The sequence below is a fragment of the Stegostoma tigrinum genome, chromosome 14 (assembly GCF_030684315.1).
Source record: "Stegostoma tigrinum isolate sSteTig4 chromosome 14, sSteTig4.hap1, whole genome shotgun sequence".
NCBI lineage: Eukaryota > Metazoa > Chordata > Chondrichthyes > Orectolobiformes > Stegostomatidae > Stegostoma > Stegostoma tigrinum.
The window spans coordinates 54,390,600-54,418,442 of record NC_081367.1 but is presented as its reverse complement, the minus strand read 5'-3'; the positions used below and the strand labels follow the sequence as shown (position 1 = coordinate 54,418,442).

At 42.2% G+C, this 27,843-nt stretch overlaps 1 protein-coding gene across 5 annotated transcripts in view; it reads right to left on the bottom strand.

Annotated features, from left to right (window-relative positions):
• lpp (LIM domain containing preferred translocation partner in lipoma) overlaps positions 1–27,843 on the bottom strand; it is a 371,701-nt gene that overhangs the window by 255,196 nt on the left and 88,662 nt on the right. For 4 of the 5 annotated variants that reach the window (XM_048542845.2, XM_048542847.2, XM_048542849.2 and 1 more), the window contains one exon: positions 23,544–23,604. The exons of the other annotated variant lie outside the window; for it this stretch is intronic. The gene's annotated coding sequence lies outside the window, so the exon portion shown is untranslated. The remainder of the gene's footprint in view (positions 1–23,543; positions 23,605–27,843) is intronic. 5 annotated transcript variants of the gene reach the window in all.

The following is a 27,843-nucleotide window of genomic DNA, read 5'->3' as shown; positions in this document are numbered from 1 at the left end:
CAGAACTTTGATAAAATTGATATTTATACTCTCAAGCCTGTTTTCTTTATAAATGGACAGCTGTATAGAACATTTTCCAGAGTGAAAAGTTTTGATTTTGTTCAAGTCTTACATGGAGAAAGAGTAACCAGGATTCTTGTACTTAGATAAGTACTGTTGCGATCAAAATAGTAATTTGACATTAAGCTTTCTGCAGATCTGTTCGAGTTTGGAAAATTAACTATGTCAAATTTACCCACTGCTTATAATTTCACTGACCTATATTTGTGTCTGAACGAGCAATGCTGCAATTTTAAAACATTCATTCTTTTCTTCAAATGCTTTCATTTCATCATTCCTGAGGTTGAAAGGCCCACTTCTGCTCCCATTTCTTATGATCTCATGTGCAGCTCCCAAGCCTGCACTTTGCTCCATTAAGAGGCAGCTTTTCCTTTAATTAGCTGGGCCCTGAGCTCTGGAATTCTTTCCTTAAACATCTCTGTCTCTCTCACTTGCTCTCCTCATTTAAGTTCCTTATTAAAACTGACCTCTTTGACAAAATGTTTGGTCACCTGCAGAAATAACACCTCCTGTGGTATGTATCAAATTTTGTTAACAATGATCCTGCGAAGTACCAAAGGATGTTTTAATGTGCTACAAAAATGCACTTTTTTTCTGTTAAGTTTACTAGCTGACGGAATTAACTAACAGTGGAAAACATAACAATAAAAAACACCATTTTTTTAAAGAAAAGAGGTTGAACTGAGAACTGGCAGAAGTGACAAAGCAGAACAGGAATAGAACCAGTTTCCGTTAGTCGGTCAGCACTGAGTGACGTACCACTTCGATCTGATAGCGCACACACCAAACTTGTTCTGCAACATAAGATTGTATTTCACTTTCAAAATGTGCTAAATTCTTGAAACTTTTCACTTCAGAAGTAATAACATGCTGGAAAGCAGATCCCAGCTTTAAAGCACCACTCTCTCTGCTGTTTTCAAAACACTGCAAACAAAATCCCCTTCAGCTACGGCATCAGGTTTTTTTAAAAAAAACTCTACCAATAATGCCCAGGTAGAACTAATATGTCAGTCGTCATAACAACTGAGCCATTAGAACCCAATAAGTAGGTCACTACAGAGGAACACAGCATCAACCAGTCCCAATCATCAATTCTCCACAGCTTTATGTCAACAAAAGCATGCTACAGAAGAAGAAAATTGCAGGAAGTCCAAATAGATTCCAGTCATGAATTCAAACTTATTCCTTAAAAGAAGAAATGTTTATGAAAGGAGTTAAAGAACATTTTTCAAACTGATCTAATCAGTTAGGAATGAATCAGCTCAATGCAAGGTCACAGACCTGATACATTAACAGCTTCTCTCTGCAAGATGATGCTAGACTTGCAGCATGTTTCCAGCATTGCGATTATTTTAATTTTAACAGTTCCGGTACTTCACTCCTATATAGTGCATGTCAGTGTGACCAACTCTGGCAGTGAAAGACATTGGATATGTCACTGTGTGAAGGGAGAAAGGCAGGGTGAACCCTGCAAGAACAGGGTCGTTTGGAGTGGAGCGAAGAGCTGCCGGTGGCCTTGAGGGTGTGATAGGGGTGCACGACTCAGCCTGATCATGTCTCCTGCCAAATCCATTGGCCAGATATTCACTTGCCAACCCCAAACACAAGACGCTATCCCTGTCACAAGATCAAAGGCCTCCACCGGAAACTCGGGATGTCCAAAATACATCCTGGGAAGACCTGACCTGAGAAGTGAGATGAAGTTCTAAATAGCAAGACTGTTTTCACTCTGATACGTATATGCCACTGTGAAACAGAGAGTATAAGGTGAGGAGAGTGTGAGAAAGAGACAATGCGAGAGAGTATCTGCATTTGAGAGCGTGTAGATTTGCATGTTTGAGTGCATTTGTGCAAGGGAGGGAGGGTGTGGAAAACAGTGTATACATGGACAACAGTGCATACATGTGAGAATATACATCCTTATGATCCCAGGTGATTTTGATACTGGTCAGATCAGATCCCAGAATGAAATCTGGATTGGTAGCTTTGTTTTAATTTAAAGAGACACTGAGATATAAATACACAGTTTTAACAACAGAATGGATCCTTATCACTGAAGTGATAGATGCATGGGAACAACGTCAACAGCACGTTGTCCACCAAGTCCACCATCCTGAGTTGGAAATATATCGTCACTCTTCAATGTTATTGGGTCCAAATCCTGAAGCTTCTTCCTGAACAGCATTGTGGGTCTTCCTACACCAAATGGGCTTCAGCTTCAAGAAAGTAGCTCACCACCACTTTCTCAACAGCAACTAGGGAAAGAGCAATAAATTCTGGCCTAGCCAACAATGCCCACATTCTATGAAAAAATTATAAAAAAAACAAACCATCCTACCTAAATATAATACGTGACAGTTCCTAAAACAAATGGCAAAACAAAGTCCTATCTCGTCCCCAAAACCATCACTTTATATCTACTCAAAATCCAGAGAAATTTCTTCTCTATCAAATCTATAGGTTTTACCTGGATAATAAAGTGTGAAGCTGGATGAACACAGCAGGCCAAGCAGCATCTCAGGAGCACAAAAGCTGACGTTTCGGGCCTAGACCCTTCATCAGAGAGGGGGATGGGGAGAGGGAACTGGAATAAATAGGGAGAGAGGGGGAGGCGGACCGAAGATGGAGAGAAAAGAAGATAGGTGGAGAGGAGAGTATAGGTGGGGAGGTGGGGTGGTGATAGGTCGGTCCAGGGAAGACGGACAGGTCAAGGAGGTGGGATGAGGTTAGTAGGTAGGAAATGGAGGTGCGGCTTGGGATGGGTGAGCGGAAGAAGAGGTTAGGGAGGTAGAGACAGGCTGGGCTGGTTTTGGGTTGCAGTGGGGGGAGGGGAAGAGCTGGGCTGGTTTTAGGATGCGGTGGGGGAAGGGGAGATTTTGAAGCTGGTGAAGTCCACATTGATACCATTGGGCTGCGGGTTCCCAAGCGGAATATGAGTTGCTGTTCCTGCAACCTTCGGGTGGCATCATTGTGGCACTGCAGGAGGCCCATGATGGACTTGTCATCTAAAGAATGGGAGGGGGAGTTGAAATGGTTTGCGACTGGGAGGTGCAGCTGTTTGTTGCGAACTGAGCAGAGGTGTTCTGCAAAGCGGTTCCCAAGCCTCCGCTTGGTTTCCCCAATGTAGAGGAGGCCACACCGGGTACAGCAGATGCAGTATACCACATTGGCAGATGTGCAGGTGAACCTCTGCTTAATGTGGAAAGTCATCTTGAGGCCTGGGATAGGGGTGAGGGAGGAGGTGTGGGGGCAAGTGTAACATTTCGTGCGGTTGCAGGGGAAGGTGCCGGGTGTGGTGGGGTTGGAGGGCAGTGTGGAGTGAACAAGGGAGTCACGGAGAGAGTGGTCTCTCCGGAAAGCAGACAAGGGTGGGGATGGTTTTACCTAACTGCTTTTCCTTCAGTTCCTGTCCTGTGAGGTGCAAGGCTTATTTCCTGGAAAATTTACACAACCGAGACATTAGACTTTGCCAGTATTTTACCAATCAGCAGATTTACAACCAAACACTCCAGGTTTGAAAGTTTCACAAACTAAATTCTTTCACTGAAGTCATTTAGTCCCATAACAGCTCTGAACAATCTCCTTTTGTCCAGCAGATACTATACAAACATCTGTCTCGCAGCAGAGAGGGATTTGAGAGAACTAATGCATGATTCATAGGAAGTTTGCATAGAAGTTCAGCTGGTAATAGGGAAGGTAAATAGAATGTTGGCCTTTATTTCACAAGGAATGGACTATCATAGGGAAGTCTTTCTAAAACTTGATGCACTCGTCAGACCATACCTGGACTACTGGGAACTGTTTTGGATTTCTTATCTAAGGAAAGATATACTGGCACTGAAGATGTCCAGAGAAGGTTCATTAGTTTGGTTTCAGGTATGGAGGGATTTTCTAGAGGACAGGTTGAGTAGTTTAGTTGAGTAGGATATGAAGGATATGAGGAGACCTTATTAAAATATATAAGATTCTTAGGTGCTGAGAAGTTGTTTCCCGTTGTCTTAGATCAGACAGGCACCCATTTAAGATTAAGATGCCGGAAATTTTCTTCTCTAAGAGACTGGTAAATCTGTAGAGTTCTTTACTTAAGATTGCCGGTGAGGCTAGATTATTAAGATCATACAAGAATGAGAGAGACCAACTTCAAATCATTAAAGGAACCAAAGATTACGTAGATAAAGCAGGACAGTGGAGTTGAGGATTATCAGATCAGCCACGATCTCATTGAGTGGACTCGATGGGCCAAATGGCCTACTTGTGACCAACATCCTGTGGTCTTATGGATTTCAGTCAGGTCTCCTTAAAACTGCCCAAAACATTTTCAAACTCTGGGATTTCTCTAAACTAAAATCAACCCTCGAACATTCAAAATCCAAAAGTAAGCTAATGTTATTCATTGTGTTCTATATTTGCTTTTAAACCCTCACAATATGAACAAAAATCCATTAGCAATCCAGAAAGCCTTCGATCATCTACTCACTGACACCTATTGGTTTAAAATCATGGTTCCAGAAGGACTGACCAGTTAATTTTTAAACTTTTCACATAAACAGATCTACATTTACATTACACTTGTTTAAAATGCAAAATTGTGAAAAAATGCTTGTAATACATATAAATCACACATCCTTTATCACAGTATGTATGAGAGAGAATACGTGTGTGTGTGTGTGTGTGTGTGTGTGTGTGTGTGTGTGTGTGTGTGTGTGTATATGTGTGTGTATGTTCATGAGAGAGACAGAGTGGGTGTGTGCACATGAGAGAGGGTGCAGATATGGAAGAGTGGATGTGCATGTTCAGCAAAATAGGTAGGTACATGAGAGGGAATGTATGCATGCAAGAATGTCCATATATAAGTGTGACAGGGAGTCTGGAGAGAGAGCGAGAGAGAGAGAGGTGTCAAGACAGAGTGTGTGCATGTGCGAGAATATATGCGTGCTTGTGAGAGACCGGACATGTGAGAGTAAATGCATGTGAGTGTGTGTGCACATATGTTAGAACGGGCATGTGTGAAAGAGTGGGTACATATGTGATGGTGGTTTCTATGTGCGAATTGGGTTCATGTATGGAAGAGAAAGGGTGTGAGAGATTTGCTATGCATGAGCGAGAACATGTATGTGAGTGGGCATCTGAAAGTGAGTGTATATGAGAAAAAGAGTGGAGAGAAAACATGCACATAAGAGAATGTGAGTAAGAGAGAGTGAGCATGCATATGAAAATTACAGCACATGTGTAAGTGACTCTGTGTGTGGTGATTAGATTAGATTAGATTACCTACAGTGTGGAAACAGGCCCTTCGGCCCAACAAGTCCACACCGCCCCTTGGAGTATCCCACCCAGACCCATCCCCCTATAACCCACACACCCCTCAGCACTACGGGCAATTTAGCATGGCCGATCCACCTAGCCTGCACATCTTTGGTCTGTGGGAGGAAACCGGAGCACCCGGAGGAAACCCACGCAGACACGGGGAGAATGTGCAAACCCCACAGAGTTACCCGAGGCTGGAATTGAACCTGGGTCCCTGGCGCTGTGAGGCTGCAGTACTAACCACTGAGTCACCGCACCGTGAGGAGAATGAACTAAGGAATTTTCTTTTCATTCACAGAATGAGGTCAACACTTGCTAGCTCAAATAACAAAGTGTGGGGCTGGATGAACACAGCAGGCCAAGCAGCATCTTAGGAGCACAAAAGCTGACGTTTCGGGCCTAGATCCTTCTTCAGAAAAAGTTTTTCTGATGAAGGGTCTAGGCCCGAAACGTCAGCTTTTGTGCTCCTAAGATGCTGCTTGGCCTGCTGTGTTCATCCAGCCCCACACTTTGTTATCTTAGATTCTCCAGCATCTGCAGTTCCCATTATCTCTGATCACTTGCTAGCTCAGCATTTATTACTCATTCCTAATTACCAGAGGCAGTTAAAAGTCAACTATATTGCTATACATCTGGAGTCACATGTAGGCCTGACCAGGTAAGGATGGCAGTTTCCTTACCGAACGAACATTAGTGAACGAGATGGATATTTCCAACAATCAACAATGGATTCATGGTCATCATTAGGCTTTTAATTCCAGATTTTTATTGAATTTAAGCTTCACCTTCTGCCATGATGGGATTCGAACCCCTTCCCCAGAACATTATTTGAGTGACTAGATTAGTAGTCTAGTGATAACAGACTGTCACTTCACCAGGAAGGTCACAGTTAGAGTCACTGTGGAGACGACTAGCCCAATCCAATCTAGAAAAACAAATTATGAGACATTTTCACCACCCATTCCAACCATGCAATAACAAAGGGCAATCCAATTAATGCTTGCAAAACAACACTCTTAATCTATAAATATCAGCACAACACAAGACAGACAATATGGTACAGTATAACACACTGACAAACATGGGTAAACAAAAAGAGCTTGTTAGGCTCTGTCTCTACGTTTCATAAACAGACCACTTCCAGTGCTGTCTCAATTAACCTGTTTGAACATGTCATGACACCCCCAGGACAGGTGAGACTTGAACTCCATCTTCTGGGTTAGAGATAGAGACAATACCCTTGCACCACAAGACCTCACCACCACCAATATCTGTTTTCAGTGAGCATCCTTTTTTCCGGGACACACATCATTAGTTCAAACCATTTCACATCAATAATAATTCAGCAAAATAAAGGCAAATTGGATAATGAAGACGTTTACAGGGTGATAGTGAAGTAGTGAAGGAGCAAAGGGGTGATCCAAATACATCACATATTCTCAAATGGTCAGTACAGGCATGATGGGTCAAATGGCACTGATCTTTGTTGCGTTATTTGATCATTCTGTGAACCATGTGTTGGAATTCCCCAACTCTTCAGACCAAATCTGCTCTGCTTTGAACTTGCCCCATCATACAGGCATGTTGTCCTGCTCAAGCACGTTGTCAGTTGCCTTACACACAATGACCCAGGGTGGGTGAGGTGGTCAGAGACAGAGGTGAGTGAGAATGAGTGGGATGTGGTGTCAGAATGTGGGAGAAGTCAGGGTAAGGGGGACAGAGCAAAGGGATGTCAGAGTGAGGAAATCAGGATGAAGAGATCAGAGAGAGTGGGGGGGGGTCAGAGTATAGGGAGGGCATTCAGGCTGAGGGAATCAGAGTGTTGGGATCTAGTGTACACCATCCTGATCTGGGAGAACAGCCTCACAGTTAGTCAGGAAATAGCGGCCTCAGACCCAGGCCTCAATACTGATCCAATGGGATACTTCCTTGTTGCAAATTCACCATTGGTCATTCAGTAACAAAAGGGTTGTACTTTGCAGTGGATGCCAGAACTGATCTTACTCTGATCATTGCTTTATCAGTAAAAGACACTTCCTCCCATGGTAGTGCCCAATGTACAGTTTGAGAGGTTATTGAGGAGTCTCAGTGAACTAACACTTGAAAGTCACCACTTTGTGTGAACTTGACGCAGAAACTGGTAAGTGGGAGGAAATGTGAAAGAAAAGAAACCAGGAAGATCATTTTGAGATAAGGAAATGTCACTTGACTGAAAATAAATGTCAAATGCTGCTCCAAAGGTTTTAGCGAAACTTAAGAGAAATTATGGAGGCACAGTGACCTGTTTTGTAGCTTCACAAGATTGCTAGCTCATCTTTAGGCATGTCTCGTGCTGCTCCTGAAATGCACTCCTACACTCTTTACTGAATCAGGCTAATCTCCATGCTTGATATTAATGATACAGTAGGAACATGAGTGTTGTTAAATGAAATCCTGCTGTTGCAGATGCCCCACAGCATCTCGGTTGCTAGATCAATTCAAAGGCAGTCCCATCCAGCATGGTTGTTATGCCACATAACATAATGGAGGGTATACTAAATGTGAAGGTGGGACTTTGTCTGCACAAGAAGTGTGTGGCGGTCACCCTTACCAATACTGCCATGGGCAGTGGCAGGCAGATCGGTGAGGATAGTGTCAAGCATGTTTTCCCTCATATGTGCCCTGACCACCTGTCTCAGGCCAAGTTTAGTAATTATGAACTTTAGGACTCAGCAAGCTCAGTCAGCAGTGATGCTACTGAGCCACTCTTGGTCATGGACATTTGCATTCTGTACCCAGAGTATCTTCTGTGCCCTTGCCACTCTCAATGCTTCCTTGAAGTGGTGTTCAGCGCATGGGGGTGTATTGATTCATCACTTGGGAGGACGTTAAGTCACTATTAGCAGGAGGCTTTCTTTTTGATGAAGGAAATGTAAACAATGTTGTCTCTGAATTTTGGTGAATTGTTTGCCAGGTACACAAAAATTGCTGATTAATGAAATTGTGCTCATGAAATAAGATTGCCAACATCAGCTGAGATAAAAATACATGGATTAAGGACAGAGCACAGTGACTCAATGTAAATGGTTGTCCCAATAATTAGGTGATCAAACTAAACAAAATGTTGCTCCAGCTGCTAATAGCAGGCACAGTGTGTACTCCAATAAGGGGCATCTTAAAAGGAGGACATAGTAGCAGAGAGAGGAAGTTGAGGAAGGGAATTCCGGAGTTATGAGTTCAGGCAGACAATAATGGGTTAATTAAAATCAGGAATGTGTGGAGTTGGAGGAGGGCAGACATTTCAGAGGATTCTAACACTGGAGGAAGTTACAAAGAGAGATGAAAGACATAGATACCTCCAGACTTTAAAACTAATGTGATGCCAATGTGAACAGACATAACGGGAACTGCAGATGCTGGAGAATCCAAGATAACAAAGTGTGGAGCTGGATGAACAAAGCAGGCCAAGCAGGATCTCAGGAGCACAAAAGCTGACGTTTCGGGCTTCGACCCTTCATCAGTCACTTTGTTATCTTAAGATGCCAATGTGAAAGTGACTTCACTTCTACAGCACCAGTTCATCATCATAAAGAGAAAGGGGACAATCAATTCTGCACGTAATCCAGGTAAATTTGTGACTCCAAATCTGCATTTAGCATTGACTGTGAACTGCTCTTTGAAGTTGGCCTACCAAGTCACTCCATTCCCAACTCCTCCAATATAATCTGTGCCGGCATCAATACTGACACATCATTCAGGCTTGGATTGTAAAGTGGCAAGTGAGACTGATGCCACATCTGTAATTGGCAACTTGCTGAAAGCATAACCAAATTCCTTCAAAAGGAGAATTAATGACATATTCTAAAACAGTGAATTAGATAAAGAAAGTGTTCAGTGTTCAAACAACCTTGTCTTAACAACAAAGAACTAAAAGGAAGCTAAACACTCACTAACTCCTCAAAATGTGTTTCCCTGATCTTTTTTGCCATCCACCATGTGTGCTGTCTGTTTTTATGTGAGGTGGGAAGGGGGAAGAATTTCAGAAAGGATAGAGTTTAAGCTGTACGGTTATTTGTTAGCAATTCATGTATCCTCATTGCCATTAGTTAAAGACAAATTGTGGTAAAGTTATTTACTTGTTATATGCCTCCTTTAAAAATGAGTTCTTCTGTCAAGTGAATAGGAAACTTTGGATAGATTGAATAAACATTTTCACATTTGTGATGACCCTGGGGATAGCGGGGCTTGATTTCCAGTGCACTACCCAGTGGGTCATGACAATGGTAAATGGCAAACAAGTAATGAGTGGGGATGGGGATGAGTTGATAGTGAGAGAGGTGGAATAAAACGCTGACCGGAAGAGTAGATGTCTGCAGTCTAACTCACCAAAATGTAAGCTCTTGTGTTTAATAATGGAGTTTCAGTGTCTCCTGATTAAAATCATAATTTTGAGGTGATTGATTTTGCACACTAGGTTGAAATTGCTTAGGCATGTCAGGTGATCGCAGCCATTTTAGGTCAACGTTGTCCTTTTGAAAATATTGTTAATCATTCTCAGGCATTAAAGATAACGGAAGAAAGCTAAATATTGATAGTGAAAATACAATATGATCATTATTCATTCAATGGCATTGCCGTCACAGAATCGCCAAACAGCAATATCCTGGGGGAAACTGAACTGACCATCCACACAATTACTTTGGCTATAAGAGCAGGACTTTATGAATCTGTTTGAAATAGGAATCCTGCAGCAAATAATTCACCTGCTGACTCCACAAAGCTAATCTATCACCTACAAGGTGCAACTCAGCAGAGTGGTGGAATACTGCCCACTTGCCTGGGTAGATGCAGCTCCAAGAGCACCCAGGAAACTTGACACCATCTAGGCTGAAAGGGACACTTGACTGGTAACCAAAGCATCATCTTAAACTGTCTCTCTCTGCAATACCAATGCACGGTAACAGCAAAGTGTACCATCTACAAGATACACCGCAGGAATTGACCAAGGCTCATTCCAAACCAACAACTTCTTCCATCTAGCAGGATAAGGGCAGCAGGCAGAGGGGAATACCACCAACTGCAAGCTCCCCTCCAAGCCACAGGCCATATCATCGTTCCTTCGGAATTACTGTGTCAAAATCCCAGAACTCACTTCCTAACAGCATTGTGCATCCACCTACACCATACAAACTGCAATGATTCAAGAGGGCAGATCACCACCACTTTCTCAAAGGCAACTCTGGATGGACAGCAATTACTGGCTCTGCCAGAACTATCCATATCTTCTAAAAATAGTTAATTTCAATATTCCACTGAAGTTTCTGGATTTTTCACAAGCCCTTGATGGCTTGGAACACTGGTTTTGTGGTTTTCTTGATAGTCAGCAGCATTGCGGAACAGTCTCAAAACTCTGGTAAAATTCCCAGAAAACTAAATATAAAAGAAGTGTCTGTTTTATTGTCATGATTCTTTACCCATGAGGAGGAATCAGAGAGTTCTCATTATGACTAATATCTAATAAACACAGAACTAGCTTCCTGATTCTGACTGCTAGACTACTTCTAATAGATTGTTTTTGATTAGAAACAAAGCCTTTTTATTTACACAATTTGCAGGTTTAGTGGACCCAGCACACAGTTTGAACAACTGGTTCCAAGGAGTAATCAAACTGTACAAACAAAGTTGGAATGAACCTCTTTCCCAGAGGAACAAAGGCCTAGGTTATTAGAATACACCACTGTAAAGCAGGGCAGAATAACATGTGCTGATGCAATCTGGTAGAAGGGGTGATTAGGGCATACCTATGCATGCCAGAGTTGCTTAGCCTGGTCAGGGTGCCTCTGCATAGCTTGGACAGCAGGAGAGTGCATGTGTGTTACCGGAATCATGCAAAATACAAAGTAAATTACTGCAAAAAATCTGAAATAAAACCAAGTGCTGAGGAAACTGGCCATGACTGTGGAGAGACAGTTAGTGTCAGTGTTCCAAGTTCTTAAAAATTTTGTTTCTCTTCCTATAGATGAAGACCGAATTACTGAGCATTTGCAGCATTTCTGTTTTAATTCCAGTTTAGACCAGATGTGCAGATCCTGGCACAGTACAGCTATGCAACCTGGACAGGGTAGGAGCTTTGTGTTCACATTCAGCTGTGGTTTAGGGATTATCTTTCTTGAACGAGAGCCTGCAGCCAGAAATGCTTGACACAGAAAATATTTAAATAGTGCTGAGGTGGCTATTAGTAAGAGTGGGAGTTTATTCTGAAAGTTGCAGCATTGATCAGTATAGGGCCAATAACGGGTTGGATCTGAGCTCTTAGTAGCCAGTCTATCAGCCACACTGCAGTATTCACTGGATTCCACTTCATAGCTTGGGTACAGATTTGGGCAGGCGTTAGACTTTTCTGGCTGTAAGAGAAATGTAGATCATGGCAGTGGAGAAGGAACAACAAATTGGGATCAGGTTAGCTCGGTGAACAACACATTCGCCTCAGAGGAAGAAAGTTGTATGTTCATGAACCACTCTCAACTCACATTTCAGACCATCACTACGAATGCCAATACTGTTGGATTGCTGATATGTCAGTGTCCATTCCAAGGGAGTGCTGCATTGTCAGTGGATCCATTCTGTGAAAGTGCTGCACTGACATAGGGTGAGTACTGAGCGAGTGCTGCACAGTTGGAGGATCCATACTAATAAGACCATCAGAGATAGGAACAAGAGCAAGCAGTTCAGCCCCTCGAGCCTGCTCGACCATTCAACAGGCTGAATCAACATAACCTATCTCTGACTCCTCCTTTCCCTTCCTCGACATTTTCTGTTTCCATTTCTGGGGATAGACTGGCCACAAATATCCATTATAAACCCACTGACTCCCACAGTTACCTGGACTATACATCCTCACAACTCACTTCCTATAAAGACTCCATCCCATTCTCTCAATTCCTCTGTCTCCGTCGTATGTGTTCAGACGAGGCCAACTTCGACAATGGGGCCTCTGAAATGTCCACCTTCTTCCTCAACTAAGGATTCCCCAGTTCCATGGTCTACAGGGTCCTCAACCAGATCTGACCCATATCCCGCACTTATGCCCTCACCCCTTCTCTTCCCTCCTGCAACAGTGATAGGGTTCCCCTTGTCATTACCTATCATCCCAAGCAAATTACCTATCATCCCAAGATTCACAACCAGAAGATCATCAGGCGCCATTTCTGCCACCTCCAGCAAGATGCCACCACCAGACACATATTCCCCTCCCCTCTCTTGTCCATCTTCATCAGGGACTGTTCCTTCAGGGACACACTGGTCCACACTTTCATCACCCTCAACACCTTCCCCCTTCCCCCACAGCCTGACCACATCTTCCCCTGCAGCCAGCAAATGTGCAACACCTGCCCATTTATCTCCTCCCTCTCTAGTAGCCAAGAACCCAAATATACCTTCCAGGTGAAGCAACACTTCACCTGTACTTCCCAGAATCTAGTCTACTGCATTTGTTGCTCGCAATGTGGTCTCTGCTACATTGGGTAAACGAAGTGTAGCCTAGGTGAGCACTTTGCAGAGCATTTACGTTCTGCTCACAAAAAAGACTATCCTCTGATGAAGGGTCAAGGCCCGAAACGTCAGCTTTTGTGCTCCTGAGATGCTGCTTAGCCTGCTGTGTTCATCCAGCTTCACACTTTGTTACCTATGAAGCTTACCTGTTGCCTGCCACTTTAACACACTGCCCTATTTCCTGGGCAACATGTTTATCTCTGGCTTGCTGCAGTGTTGTAGTGAAGCTCAATGCAAGCTTGAAGAACAACACCTCATTTTCCACTTGGGGACCCTACAGCCCTCTGGACTCAATATCGAGATCAATAACGTAGGGCCTAAACTCTCCCATGTCCCAGCCACCCACCCCACACACCAGGCCTTGTTATCACATAGCCAGTCATTACACACTACCTGTTATTAGTCACTAACAGTCCCCATTACCAACAGTCCCCATTCACCCTCCTAGCCTGATCGTTATCAACTCTTTGTCTGTCCAACTGCTCTTCTCTCTCTTTAGGCTCTATCCTATCATTTACTCCCTACTACATCCCACCCCCTTGTTTCTGCATATAAACTGACATTTTTCCAGCCACCATCAGTTCGGAGGAAAGGTCACTGGACCCAAAACGTTAACTCTGTTTTTTCCTTCACAGGTGCTGCCAGACCTGGTCAGTTTTTCCAGCAACTTTGTTATTGTTCAACACTCCTCATGTCCATTTTCTTTCCTTTTCCCCAAAACCCCATAAACTTTGATTTATTATTAAGAACCATTTTCAGTCTGAAGGGTACAAAGGACTCTGCTTCCCCCAGCTCTCTGTGACAAAGAATTCCAAAGACTTACAACCTCTGAGAAGAAATTCCTCCTCATTTCAGGCTTAAATTGGTGCCCCTTTATTTTGAGACTATGCGTTCTGGTCTTAGATTCTACCACGAGGGCAAACAAACTCTCAGTATTTACCGTCAAGCCCCCTAAGAATCCGATATATTTCAATGAGATCACCTCTCATTTTTCTAAACTCCATGAATAGAGTTCCAGTGATAATGGGAACTCCAGCTGGAGAATCCAAGATAACAAAGTGTGAAGCTGGATGAACACAGCAGGCCAAGCAGCATCTCAGGAGCACAAAAGCTGACGTTTCGGGCCTAGACCCTTCATCAGAGACATGATGAAGGGTCTAGGCCGAAACGTCAGCTTTTGTGCTCCTGAGATGCTGCTTGGCCCGCTGTGTTCATGAATAGAGTCCCAACCTGTTTAAGCTTTGCTCATAAGACAATCCCTCCATACTGGGGATCATCCTAGTGAACTGTCTTCAAAGAAATACTCCAGATGTGGTCACCTGCAGTTGGCACCATTGCAGTCTGAATTCCTTACTTTTATACTCCAACTCCCTTGAAATAAGAGCCAACATTCCCCTAGTCATCCTGATTGCCTGCCTCATCTGTGTTCGAGCTGAGACAGCACCATTGGAAATGTTGCCTTTCAAATTGGACTGGCTTCTTCAGTAAAAGATCTCATGGCACTAATGTAAAGAGGAGTAGGGGATTTTTTCAAGAGTCTTGGTCATATTTGTCCTGTCACCTACACCTAAAACAGCTCTTCTTGATCTTTATGATATGGTTTCTTGTGGGAGTTTGCTATGCACAAATTTGTTGTTCTGTTGCATATAATGAGGACAGTAGCCACATTTCAATATTATTTGACTAGCTGTGAAGAATTTGGGACATCTCATGTTTGTGAAAGGTGTTTAAGTGTTTGCTGCCATTATGAAAACCGCCTGTAATTTTCCTAAGGAATGCACCTGCCCTAGGTTTGCCAGATGAAGCAGTGTCCATGTGGTTTGCAGGATCTCTGAAACTGGGCGCGGAGCTGGGAGACGAATTGACTGCCGTACACTCCTTGCTCTCGCTCTACTCCAAGGTTTAAAATAAATCTTAAAATAACCTGGAAACTTTCCCTTTCTGTTGATTGCAGAATAAAGTCTTGATCAATAATTAAGGTTTAGCCCTATCATATACCATCACACACCAACTGGGAGAGCTCCATGGTATGGATCTCAGTTTGGGTTCCAAAGTGCCACTCCGCCCTTGACCTCATAACAGCTTTGTTCCAAACAGGAGCAAATGGCTGACCTCATAAGGAAAGGTGAGAGTGACTGCCGATATCAAGGCAACATTTGACCGAGTGTGGCATCAAGGAGTCCTTAGCAAAATTGGAGTCAATGGGAATCAAGGGAATAACTCTCCATTGCTTGGAGTCATATCTGGTGCAAAGGAAGATTATTGTGGTTGTTGGAGGTCAATCACCTGAACCCCTGGGCATTACTGCAGAGGTGGTGGTACAGTGGTAGTATCACTGGAATTGAAAATTAGCTTCAACGATGGTGATCATGATTGTTGTAAAAACCCATCTTTCTTCTAGAGAAGGAAATCTGCCATTTCTATCCAGTCTGGCCTAGTTGTGACTCCAGATCCACAATAAGCAAATCAAGGGTAATCGGGGAGGGGAAATAAATGTAACGCCCACATTCTATTAATAAATGTTTGTGCTTTTGGTCAGCAAAATCTGATGAAAATTAACCTTTTGAAAAGTTTGGTGGATTTTGAACAAGCTGAGATGATGGGATTTCCCCTCCCACAGTTGGTGATTAACAAGTACGTTAACAAGTTAAGGCCTGTCCAGTTCAATTCTCTTCGACTTTGTAATTAAAGGTTTGAGTTAGCTTGTTAATGATGGCAGTCAATCCGTCTCCCAGTTCCACGCTCAGTTTCAGAGATCCTGCAAGCCACTTGGACACTGCTTCATCTGGTAAACCTAGGGCAGGTGCGTTCCTTAGGAAAATTACAGGCTGTTAATGTAATAGCAAGAAACACTTAAACGCCTTTCACAACCATGAGAGGTCCCAAATTCCTCACAGCCAGTCAAATAATATTGGAATGTGGCTACTGTCCTCATTATATGAAACAGAACAACAAATTTGTGCATAGCAAATTCCCGCAAGAAACCATATCATAAAGATCAAGCAGAGCTGTTTTAGGTGTAGGTGACAGGATAAATATGACCAAGACTCTTGAAAAATCCCCTACTCCTCTTCATATTAGTGCCAGGAGATCTGGAGTGACGAGCATGAAGGAGGCAGTTTGGGGAGGCAAAAGGGGACAAAAACACAGGCAAAATCCTGTTCTCCACAGCCATTCCTATTGCTATTCATCTCCCAGAATCTGGGAGAAGCCTATTTCTCTCAATGTTGCCTTGCCCCCAGTACGCACTCTGCATTCACTGCCACTTGGCATCCCAATCCCCATAATCTGTAAAATAGCAAACTACTGTGAAGGCTGTAAATCTGAAATCAAACAGGAAATGCTGAAAATACTGAGCAGGTTGAGCAGTACCTATGGAGAGAAAGGTCTGAAACCACATGGCATTACAGTCCAACAGGTTTGACAACACAAGAAGAAGTCATGAGGCTCCGAAAGCAAGTGTTAGTGAGAGAGGTAGTATCAGACACAGAATATGAGTGAAAGATCTCTCACTAACACCTGAAGAATAAGGCTCCGAAAGCTTGTGTTGTCAAATAAACCTGTTGGACTATAACCTGGTGTCATGTGATTTCTGACCTTGTCCACCCCAGTCTGACACTGGTACCTCTACATTATGGAGAGAAAAACAGAGTTAACATTTCAGGGCAACAACCTTTCATTAGAATTCCATACTTTATGGTGTCATACTTTTGGACAACAGGTAAAAGCCATGCTCCGTCTGCCTTGTCAAGTGGATGTAAAAGATCCCACGACATCATTGCACAGCAAAGTAACACAAACCCTAACCCTAACCCTTGTGTCCTGATTGATGTGCCTGGTTATTCACACATAGTTAGCTGTAAGATCTTGCTATGTGCAAATTGGCTGTCAAGTTCCCTACCTTACAACAATCTACAACATATGCAAAAAGTACTGTAACAAGCTTTCAGCTACCCAGTGGTCACAAAAGGTTCTATACAAACTCAAGGCTCTTTCTTTCGTGGAAGTCAGAGGAAATTTAACACAAAATTCTTGAGTGGACTCCTTACAAGTACAAGTCCTGCACACCTTGACAAACTGCAAGCAAACTAAATTCAAGTTGAAAGCTCTCAGAGACTGCCTTCAAACATAAGGAACCTGCCCTTTACAAAGATAACTCGTGATGTTATGCTTCCTGGACACAAACATTCCTGAAATATTGTGCCTTCTCTATTGACCATACAATCTGTCTGATGAGCCACCATTCAGTTCGGTGAGAATAAAGGTATATGAAGAAATGGTACTAAGCACAAATGATTCAGAAGTGAAACACATATGTAGAAAGGAACAGGAGGGATTAGGCAAATGTCCCCTTACAAATGTCCTCTGTTCAATGAGATCATAGCTGATCATTAAATGATAAGATTAGGAGCGGAAATTGGCCTGGTCAGCCATTCAGTAAAATCATGACTGATCCAATTGTGGTTTCAATTCCACTTTCTCTCTGCTCTCCCGAAGTTCATTGATTCTCTTGACCAAAAAAATGTGTCATCTGATCTTGCCGTCAACTCTACTCTCTTGGCTGCTCTCCATAATCCCTCAATTTCCTGAAAGATCAAAACCTCTCTTTCCCCACCTTAAATATAGTCACTGGGGGAGCATTCACAATTCCCTGGGGTAGAGAATTCCAAATAAAAATCACAATTCTTTAAGTGAAAAAAATGCTCATCATCTTGATGTTAAATGACCTATGCCTTATCCTAAGTCTGTACCCCTATTTTTGATTCACCAGCCAAGGGTTCAACCTGTCTCAATGTGTCATCAAGTCAGAACAGGAAATCTCAAAAATACACAGTGATAGTGTGTGGAAGCTGGACATTCAGCCCATCATGCTATACTGTCAGTCAAAGAGGTATCAAGTTAGTTTCACTCATCTACTCTTGCCCATAGTTTAGGATAAAGAACTGCATCTAGGATGTACTTAATGTTATTTTTCAGCACGATGTAAATAAACCGTTTAATGGCATTGTTCATCAAGTCATTGCTAGTTCCTTTGATAACAAAGTGTGAAGCTGGATGAACACAGCAGGCCAAGCAGCATCTCAGGAGCACAAAAGCTGACGTTTCAGGCCGAGACCCTTCATCAGAGGTGTCCCATTATCTCTGATTGTTAGTTCCTTTGTTTTCCATTTGAAAGAAGGATTTTGTATTCAGTTTTCAGGACTTTTGTGGTGCAGTGACATTGTTTCTACTTTTGAAACAGAAGGCCTAGGTTCAAATCCCACCCCCTGCAGCGAGGTGTATTGAGGTTGCTGAACAGGTTATTCAAAAATATCTACAAAATGATTTTTCAGGCACAGAGATAGTGACTTCTAACGGAAAAAAACATTACATTCAGCTTTCAGCCATATCTGTCACCTGGCTGTATTCAGAACTGAGGCCACAGGTGAAAGTACAGTCTTGAGACCCACACTAAACATTCATTGCCCCTTTGCTCGGCTCTGTATCTTTTCATTTCCAATAAAGTTGCATGACAAATCAAGCTTCAATTTTATGAACCATTAATAAATAAGAATAGCCAAAACTAATGTCAGAGAAGTCCATCATTGGAAAAAGCAATTCAGATTTGTTTGAAATTAAAATTTCAAACAAAAATGCTCAATCACTGAGAAGTGAGCGACTGATAGAAGTCCCATGTACAGCGTTACGTCCCTTTCAAACTTGCAGTACAGGATAATTGGAACCTTAAAGGCCTCTGAGAAAATCAACCTATTTGGGACTGTAACCTACACACCTGATACTGTACCAGCACTGAATACCACATTCCACATTATTCATTTGTGATAGGCTCCATGGCAGCACCCAATTTGTGGCATAGATCATATCAAACAGCATTTCTCTTGCATAACAAGCAAGGAACTGACTATACACAATCAGCTGTGAATGCAAAACTCACAACTCAGTGCCCTAAATTAGATGTGATTCTGTAAATGGATGACATTTGCTGGATAATTCTGAGTGTGCACAGAACTATGCTAACAATCAATTTCAATTGTCAGTCAGGTTCACAGTGTGGTGCACTTGCATGTATTGGAAGCCATACAAGTTAATGCAAGGCCCCATTCTTTGCAGATAGAAATAATATATTCATGCACTTCCCCTGTTTCAACTAAACAAAACGGGTGACTGACATTCACTGGTTCATTTCTCAGGGCAATGACCTGACCAATCAGAGCCAAACTGCCTATTTTAAAATTTACAATTTAATGAAAGCTGGCAGTTTATTATCAATCATCATTAATTGGCACATTTTCCACACCAACACCTCTGCTAGTGTCCATTTGCCAACCATTCAACATGCTCCTCTAATGCAGCATATATGTTGGTTTCTCCTTGAATTTGTATTTGCATGAGTTGTCCTGATGAGTCCAAGAAGAAATCTTGACAAAATATTGTTCATTTTCAGGAATAAACATAAACATAAAACATTCCAAGCCAATTACAGACCATTCAACCCATCAAGGCAGTGGTATCATGGTAATGTCACTGAGATAATAATGTAGATCTCCAGGCTAAAGTCCTGAGGACATTGGTTCGAATCCTTCCATGGTAACTAATGAAATCTGAACTCAATAAAAAATCTGGAATTGAAAATTAGCATTATGGTAATGTCATAAGAACACATCAGGTTCAGTAATGTCCATTAGTGAAGGAAATCTGTTGTCCTTACTGGTCAGGTCGACATGTGATTCCGGATCCACAACACACGTGCTTGACTCTTAATCTATCTCTGGGCAATAAATGTTAACTTAGTCAGCAATGCCCATAGCCAGTGAACAAAAGAAAACCAAAACTGGTGCTAATATCCACATTGGCCATCAATTTGTTCACTTCTCACACCTTTTATTTATCCATCCAGTCTTACCATACTACCCCTTTCATTGCACTGAGCAATAAAAGTGCTGCTTCTGAAAAGGCCACTGTAAAGGAAACCCTGCAAAGTCCAAGCCTCAGTTCACAGAGAATGAAATTGTTAAAAACTGTTTTGTCAGCTGGTAGTCACTGCTCAGAGTTTGCCTCGAATATGAAGTTACATCTGATGCAGCATTGCTTATGTTATTTCCTGTAACATAAGAAACTGGGCGTGGACCGTGCTTTATTAAAGAATCCAGCTGACTCTAAGACGCTATGCAAATATTAAGTTATTATGTAACAACAGAGAAGTGTGCTTCTAATAGAATGTCATGCTTCAGGGGAACTCAAGGTGAGACGGAGCATAAGCAGCATACATGATAGGATGAAATGATGACATCAGGAGCATGTCTCTTAAAACCTCACTACCATACTGACTATGAAACACAATCTAACAGACACCATCACTTTCCTTTGCCTGGTGACATACAGACAAATCATAAACGTGTGGCCGGTACAGTACAGAATGGAAATCGAAGAGCTCATCCAGGTTGGACCTGTGCTTCCATTGCTGTTTGTGCTGAGCTGTGTGATGTAAAAATGAGAATGATCGCAATTTCATGGTGACAGATTTCAAATTCACTCAAAAAGATCAGTCTGAATGGTGACCTGGTAGATGTCTCAAAGGTTCTGAAATGATTTGACAGGGTACACATAGGCTCTGATTATTTCTAATCAGGCATCACCACTGTCTACTATATCACTGATTATCTGATATGATTTATTTGTGATTTCATGAATACCAGGAGAGAGAAATAAGTTTATCTGTTTGTTATTCAGTTGCTCAGAAAAACCCATTGGAAGTTCCCATTTCAAGATTCACCTTATCATTGAGTAAGTTATGGCCCGGCAGCCAGCGATAAAATCCTGCAGCAATGACTCGTTGACTAGAAGATCAGGTAATGGCCTTCACGTTCTATCATTAAACATTAATCAATCAATACTCTGCCCTTCCCCATCCCTCAATTAAACCCACATTTCAAAAATTCCTATTTTTAAACTTCAGGGTCAATTAAAAACTCCAGAACTTACAGTCATTTACAGCAGATTCAAAGATGAACAACTTCCAGTTGCTCAAAATAAACTGAAAACATACCAACATGTGTTTTCATTTTGAATGAGACCAAGTACATCACAATCTACATCATATAATTACTTTGTTTATTATCACAATGCATCTAAGTCACACCACAGACAGCACCATGGTTCACCATCCAATCATGGCAATAGGGAAGGTGGTGATATGGTTGTACTATCACTGGACCGGAAATCCAGTGGTACATGGTAAGGTCAAGAATCAAACTCTATTACGGTATATAGTGAAAATTAAATTTAATTAATAAACTTAGAATGTATAGCTAATCTTAATAATGCTGATCACGGCAACAATCATCAATTGTCATAAATATCCATCTGATTCACTAATGTCCTTTAGGAAAGGAAATCTTCTTCTGTCATGACCTAGTCTGGCCTACATGTGACCCCAGATCCACAGCAATGTGATTAACTCTGAATTTCCCTTTGGAATGGTCCAGAGTGCCATTTCCCTCATTTTGCCTCTGGTTCTTTTGCCAATTACTGTAAGCCTGATTCCACTGGTTATTGAACAACAGCCAATAGAAACAGTTTGTCTTTATTTACTCTACCAAAACCCTTTATGATTATTAACAGATCTGTCAAATGTCCTCTTAATTTTCTCCTTTTAACTCTCTTCATACTACGAAGAACAGTCCAGCTTCTCCATCTATCAAAATAATAGCATTTCCTGATCCCTGGAAATATCTGAGTAAGTCTCTTCTGTGCATCGTCAAAGAACGAAATATCTTCCTAAAATGTGGCAGAGTTGGACAACAATCTAAATTGAGCCAAATTAGTATTTTGTACAGAGTGGTGTAACTTCTTTGCTTTTGTATGTTCTGCCTCTAATTATAAAGTCTTACAGAGGAGTTAGGGTCTGGAATTCACTGCCCAAAAAAGTGATCGAGGCAAGTTTGATTGAGGCATTCGAGAGGACACTAGGTAATTTTTAAAATAAGAATGATATTCATGTTTATCAGGGAAAAAGCAGAGCAGTGACCTTAAGTCATGCTTATTCAGAGACCCAGTAGACCAAACAGCCTCCTCCGCATGACTACAATTCTTTGACTCTGTGATATGTTCATTAAACCCTACAGCGTGCAAGTTATAGATGGAGTCCTCAAACTAAAGAGATATCAATAAAATTAAAATGATCAGAAGGTGCACTGCACAATTTTATACAAATCAATACAGGAAACACACCTGTGTCACATCCTCAATTAAGGGTATGGACAGTGAAGATGAGACTTGATGATATTAAACAATGTGAGGTGGATCCCTTGGAAAAATTTCTAGTGTTTGAGACAGCAGACATATCTACATGAAAAAATACACTTAAGAAAGCAGTTACACTCAATAAATCTCAAGCCAGACCTTCTACCATGACCTGATTCAGAGGAAATGGAATGATGGAAGCATGGTTGGCATTTATTGCCCACGCATTTTACACCCTGAGAGTTGAAGCAAAGAAGGAACTTGTTAAGCCACCTCAGCTGACATTCTGGGTCAGATGGTGTGGTACTGGAGTTACAAATAGATTCACACCAGATTAGATAACAACATGAGGCTGAACATAAGAACACTAGAGCAGAAGAACTAGGAACAGGAGTAGGTAATTCACTCTTTTAAGCCTGCACTGCCATTTACTACACGTTTGGCTGATCTCATCTTCATCTCAACTCCACTCTCTTGCCTTCTTCCCGTAACCCTTTAACCGATGTTTAATTAAAAATCCTCCTTAAATTTATTCAGTGTTCTGTCATTATGCAGTAGTAAGTCTCACAAATTCATGCCTCTTTGAGAGACGTAATTCCTCGTCATCTCTGTTTTAAATCTGCTACCCCTTAGCCTAATACTATGGCCTCTCATTCCAGATCATCTCACAAGGGGAAACACCCACTCTGTGCCTACTTTCTCAATGTCCATTAATATCTTTTATACCACAATTACATATCTTCTCGCCATTTTAAACTCTAGCAAGTTTGGTCGAAACTGCTCAATCTCTCTTCATTAGTCAAGACTTTCATCGCTGGAATTAATCTCGTGAATCTTGTCTGAATTGCCCCCAATACAAATATATCCTTCCGCAAATAAGTGGACCAAACCGTGCACAGAATTCCAGATGCAGTCTCACCAATACCTAAAACAATTCCCTACTTTTATATTCCGTTCCATTTCCAATAAATGCCAAAATTCTATTTGCGAACCCCCCCAGCCCGTATTACCAGCTGTACCTGCATACTACCTTTCCGCGATTCATACACAAGGACACCAAGATCCCATTGCTCCAAAGCATTTTGAAGTTTCTCTCCATTTAGATATTAATTTGCCAGGTTTCCTTCCTGAAAGGACATTAGTGAACTGGTCACATTTTTTGGTTAACCCATCAGCTTCAAATGCAGTGTACCAGCTTTTCCTTTTGCAGTGCTTTTTTTAAAAAATGAATTCATAAGAAATTAAATTCATAAACTGAAGTGGGCTTGTCCTTGTTCCCAAGAGCAGTGGACTAATACACTCCCACAGATGTGCGTGCTTCATATTATACAGACTAATGGTTACACACTCTGTTATTCATATAAAAACAATGTTAATTTCTCAAGAATAAATCAATAACTTACTGACGCTGAGGCACAGGTATTCCCAACTCCACCAATGAAGAAAATCACACAAGTCTTGGCTCTTTCAAAAAGAAACAAAAACATTCATGAGGCAAGTTTACAATTTCAAACAGTGAATTGTAATTTCAACAGGAATTCAGGACAGCAAGGTAGAGAGAAGGGAAAATTGTTAAATCAGACACAGAAACAGAATTTACTTTCCTACCATCAAATTCAAATCTCCCCTTGAACATTTCAGACAAAATAAACACACCTGAATTGTTTCACCTATTTTAGCCTTACTGACGAACTTGGTCCGTATCTGGCAAAATGGAATGTTACAAACTCTGTAGTACAGTAGACTGGTCTACTGTATTCACCTCTCATAATGTGGTCACCTCTACATTAAGGAAATGAAGCACACACTGGGTGATCTCTTTGCAAAACACCTAACTTCAGTCTACAGAAATGACCCTCAGGTTCCTGTTGCCTGCCACTTCAATTCACCAACCTGTTCACTGGCTAAGATCTCTGTCTTGGGTTTGCTGCAGTGGTCCAGTGAAGCGAAGCTCAAGCTGAAAGAATAGCAGATAACAAGGTGTAGAGCTGGATGAACACAGCAAAGCAGCATCAGAGGAGCAGGAAGGCTGACGTTTCGGGATGAACAAGGGTCTAGACCCGAAATGTCAGCCTTCCTGCTGCTTTGCTGTGTTCATCCAGCTCTACACCTTGTTATCTCAGATTCTCCAGCATCTGAAGTTCCTACTAGCTCTGAAAGAACAGCATCTCACTTTCCCTTGGCAACCCTGTACAGTTCGTTATCAAGTTCAACAATTTTAGGGCTTCAGCACCTTGTCCCATGTCTTACTTCAATTCCCACACACCAGGCCTTGTCATCACATGGACTGCTACCATAAACAACCCATTCACAGCCAGTACTGGTCTCTATTAGCAGCTATTCATTCTCCCAAGCTAACCTTCATCCGATCCTTTGCCTGTCCAACTTTTTTCTCTCTCTCTGGGCTGTATCTCCATCTATTGTTTATATCTCCCCCCCCCCACTTCAGCCCTGAGAGAAGGGCCACTGGACACACAAAAGTTGGCTCTGTTTTCTCCCCATAGATGCTGCCAGGCTTGCTGAGTTTTTCCAGAAATTTCGGGTTTTGTATCACTACAGCTTGTCTGGTCATTACCACACTGCTATTTGTGGGAATTTGCTAAGTGCACACGGCCTGCCTTGTTTGCTACAACTGAGCTTAACTTCACAAGTTCTTCATTGTGTGTGAAATGCTTCAGGTCATTTCAAACTTTCGGCTTGACAAAGTACTTAAAAAGGCATATGAGATGCTTGCCTTTATTCGCTGAGGCATAGAGTTTAAGAGCAGGTTATGCTGGAACTGCATTAAGAAAGAAACTGGTTAGGCCACAGCTAAAGTATTGAGTGCAGTTCTTGAATCCATATCATAAGAGGAGAGGAGACCGAGAGAGGACATGATTGAGATGTATAAATTTGTGACTAGCATAAAAAGGGTAGAGGTAAAAACTATTCCCTTGATGGTGAGATTAATGATCAGAGGAATAGACTTAAGGTATAGGGCAGGAGATTTAGAAGGGATTGCCCATGATCACAGATCATAGAATCCCTACAGTGTGGAAGCAAGCCCTTCAGCCCAACAAGTCCACACTGAACCTTGGAGCATCTCACCCAGACCTATTGCCCTATAACGCACCTAAACTACATCTCCCTGAACACTATGGGCAATTTAGCATGGCCAGTCCACCTAACCTGCACACCTTTGGACTGTGGGAGGAAACCCAAGCAGACACGGGGAGAATGTGAAAACTCCCCACAGACAGCTGCCCGAGGCTGGAAACGAACCTGGGTCCCTGGCACTATGAGGCAGCAATGCTCACCACTGAGCCACCGTGCCAATATGAAGAAAAACATTTTCACCTAGAAGGTGGCGGAAATCTGGTGCTGATTGCCTGAAAGGTTGCTAGAGGCAGAAAACTTCACACCATTTAAGAAATATTTGGATGTACACTTGCAATGCCAAAGCAAACAAGGCTATGGGCCAAGTGCTGGAAAATGAGATTATATTAATCAAGTCAACAAAATGTGAGGCTGGATGAACACAGCAGGCCAAGCAGCATCTCAGGAGCACAAAAGCTGACGTTTCGGGCCTAGACCCTTCATCCTCTGATGAAGGGTCTAGGCCCGAAACATCAGCTTTTGTGCTCCTGAGATGCTGCTTGGCCTGCTGTGTTCATCCAGCCTCACATTTTGTTGTCTTGGATTCTGCAGCATCTGCAGTTCCCATTATCTCTGATAATAATCAAGTGTTTTATTTTGATCACTGTAAACGGGCAACACAGTGGCTAGCACAGCTGCCTCAGAGTGCCAAGGACCCATGTTCGATTCCAGCCTTGGGCGACTGTCTATGTGTAGTTTGAACATTCTGACTGTGTTGGCGTGGCTTTCTTCCGGGCGCTCTGGTTTCCTCCCACAGTCCAAAGATGTGCAGGTTACGTGGACTGACCGTATCAAATTGCCCAGAGCATCCAGGGATGTGTAGGTAGGAGAGTTAGCCACGGTAAATGCAGTGTTACAGGGATAGGGTAGGGGGAGTAGTCTGGGTGGGATGCTTTTTAGTGGATTGGTATGGACTCAATGGGCTGAATGGCCTACTTCCACACTGTAGGGATTGTATGAGTCTAAACTCAATGGGCCTTTTTTCTGTACTGCTGACCTTTTTGACTCAAGGCCATCCTACGAAAGTGACAGATTAAAAGAAATGCATGTTTTTTTACGTAACATGAGATGTCAAGACAAGTAAATTAATCCTGCACAATTCCTCTGAAGAGAATATCTTATGTTTCACCATGGGGACATGCAATAAATGTTCATCTAACCAGTTTAAACTTTAAAAAGGCCTGTACTGGCTCAATGGGCCAAATGGCCTTCTTAAGCTGTTAGCTGTCATGTTTCCAATAAGATTCATGTTGCCCTGACATATGAGACTTCTAGTGTCGTGCTGAACAATGATTATAAATGGAAAGCTTAAATGTACAGAGCAACTTGCACTTTGTCAGCATTTTCTAATCACTTTCCAACAAAGAAAGCAGTTTTGAATGCAGCTACTGTCATTACGTATGAAACATATGAAACATCCACTTCACAATCAGTGACTTCCTACAGGCTGTACTTGGATGATAACCAAATAATGCGTAAATTTAGGCCAAGATGTTAAGAATTCCTGCTCTTTTTCAAATAGTGGCATGGGATTTTTTAGATCCATTTGAAAGGAGGAAAAATGTTTAGCATGTCATCTAAAAGACTTCAATTGTGCAACCCACCCTCAGTACTGAGTCGCTTACGATACAACACTATCTCAATACTGGCCATCCAAGAGTGCAGCACTCCCACAGTAGTGACTGCCCATGCAGTGCTCCCTCAGGACTGATCTAGACATGTGAATTACTTACTCAAATGTGTGAAATGTGACTTAACTTTACAATCTCTCACTCTTGGGTGACAGTGCTTCTCATTGAGCTAAATTAACACTGAGTAACAGTAGCTGACCTTCGATGAAAATGAGCAGAGTTGTGGCTGTTTGGATGTGAATTAACAGATGGTTCTGTTGCGACAAGTGTAGTAATGTCTTGCACATCTCTGGGAGAGACAAAGTAGGTCAAAGCCTGACTCAGAAAGAGAGGCAACAAGCAGGAAGTGAAAAGATAAGCGAGGAAGTGGTTTGTTACAGTGTTTGAGAACCTCACTGAAAAGCAACAGTGTAAATCCATTTAGTATTGTAACAATTGATATCCAATTTTATGTACTTCAGGCACATTTCATATAAAAATGTTTGGAAAGTTGAGGAAAACACTGGAATGTAATGGTGCTGATCAGGAACAAAGGGATTTGAGAATTACTGAGCTAGCTCGAAGGGTCCATTCAGCTACAAGGTTCCAAACCAAATCTATCGGAAGGCAACCGATCTTACACCAGGGGCTGCATAGGGCTATGCACAACAACCCAGTTTAGGCAGGAATGGGCTTTTCTGCTCCTGGTTTTGAGCAACCCTGGCTGGAAAGTATTTGATGGTTTACATCTAGATTTATATCGAGAAAGCACAGGGCAAGGGATGTGGGGTGGGGAAATGGCCACGAGCCACAAAAGGTTATCAGATGGATATGACCAGAACCTCATTTAGAGCAGGTGAAGATCTGCATTGGACTTCAGGGAGGGATTTTACAGCGTGGTGCTGAGGCATTGTCATTGGACGAGTAATTCAGAGGTTCCAGGATAACGTACTGAGAC